General features: G+C 29.6%; 1 pseudogene; it reads right to left on the bottom strand.

Annotated features, from left to right (window-relative positions):
• Nucleotides 1–1130: 1130 nt before the first annotated feature.
• LOC118614610 lies at nucleotides 1131–1248 on the bottom strand (annotated as a pseudogene).
• Nucleotides 1249–2030: the final 782 nt, after the last annotated feature.

The following is a 2030-nucleotide window of genomic DNA, read 5'->3' on the forward strand; positions in this document are numbered from 1 at the left end:
AGCTTTCTCAAGAAGTTAGGACAAAAGAAGCAATTAAATTAAAAAAAATAATAATAAAGGTAATGAATAGAAGCACAGAAATCAATAACAAAAATATCTGCTTATTTGAAAAGCCTAAGTATAAAAACTGGTTAAAAAAATAGAAGAGAAACAAATTATCAGTATCAGTAATGTACAGGTATCACTAGAGATCTACAAACATTCAAAGGATAAGGCAAATTATGAACAAATTCATGCCAATAAATTTAATGACCAAGGTAAAATGAAAAAATTCCTTGAAAACACAAATTATGAAAACTGATTCAAGAGAAATATAAAATTAACAACCTCATATCAACTAAATAAATTGAATATACTTTTTAAAATTTTACTGTGAAGATATTTCTGGCCCATAAGTCATAACTGGTGAATTTTATAAAATATTTAAGGAAAATAAGACCAATTATTTCTATACAAATTCTTTCAAAAATAAAGGAATGCTGTCCATCTATTTTATGAGGCCAACATTATTCTGATACTGTGACCAAAGATATTACAAATAAATTATAGAGCAAAATGGTCTATAATTTATGGACATAGATGCAAAAATTCTTAGAGATAAAAGGAATTGAACCCAGTCATACATAAAAAGTTAGGTACATTCCAGGAATATAAGTTTAGTTTATTATTGGCATCCAAATTGAAAAGGAAAAAGTAAAATTATCTTTATTTGTAGATGACATGATATTACACATAGAAAACCCCAGTACCATCAAAAAACTGTTAGAACTAATCAACAAAATCAGTAAAATTGCAAGATATAAAAATTAATATACAAAAATCAGTGTGTATTTATACACTAACAATGAACTATTAGAGATTAAGAAAATAGTTCCATTTATAATTGCATCAAAAAGAATACCTAGGAATAAAATTAACCAAGAAGGTAAAAAATATGTACATTGATAACAATAAGCCATTGATAAAAGAATTTGAAGACACAATAAATGGGAAGATATTTTACTTACAGATTGGAAGAATATTATTTTTTTGTTGTTGCTGTTTGTTTTTAGGTGAGGCAACCCTTGGTTGACTTTACAGATTGCAAGGACCTTGTCAGCTATAATCCCTTTTTTTATTATTATGTTTTACTCCTACAGCACCTGGTCTTCCTAGGTGGTCTCCCATCCAAGTACTAACCAGGCCCGACCCTGCTTAGCTTCTGAGATTAGATGGAATCAGGTTTGTTCAGGGTGCTATGGCTTAGACACTGGAAGAATATTATTAAAACGTCCATTCTATCAAAAACAAACTGCAGATTCAATGTAATCTCTATCAAAATTCCAATGACATTTCTCATAAACAATGTTAATATTTATATGGAACCAAAAAAGATCCTGAATAGCCAAAGCAATCTTGAGAAAGAACAAAGCTGCAATTATCACAATCCTTAATTTCAAACTATATTACAAAGCAGCCAAGAATCTATAATGGGAAAAGAGCAGTTTCTTAAATAATCAGTGTTAGGAAAACTGGACAGCCACAAGCCAAAGAGTAAAACTGGGCTCCTACTTATAGCATACACAGAAATCAACCCAATAGGTTTAAAGACTTGAATGTTAAGACCTGAAACCCTAAAACTCCTAGAAAAAAAAAAAAAAAGAGTATAGAGGGTAAGCTCCTTGACATTTGCCTTGACAATGACTTTTGGATTGACACCAAATGCAAAGCGAACAAAAGCAAAAATAACTGAATGAAATTCCATTAAACTAAAAAAGCTTCTGCACAGCAAAGGAAACCATCAATAAAAAGGCAACCTATTGAATGAGAGAAAATATTTGCAAATTATATATCTGAAAAGGAGTTAATATTCAATTACAAAAAAAACAAACAATATAATTAAAAAATGGGAAGAGGATCTGAAAAGACATTTTTTTCAAAAAAGATATACAAATGGTTAACGGGTACATGAAAAGGTGCTTAATAACACTAATCATCAGGAAAATACAAATCACAACCACAAAGAGCTATCACTTCACATATGTTAGTGG

The sequence above is a fragment of the Rousettus aegyptiacus genome, unplaced genomic scaffold (assembly GCF_014176215.1).
Source record: "Rousettus aegyptiacus isolate mRouAeg1 unplaced genomic scaffold, mRouAeg1.p scaffold_m13_p_2, whole genome shotgun sequence".
Taxonomy (NCBI): Eukaryota; Metazoa; Chordata; class Mammalia; order Chiroptera; family Pteropodidae; genus Rousettus; species Rousettus aegyptiacus.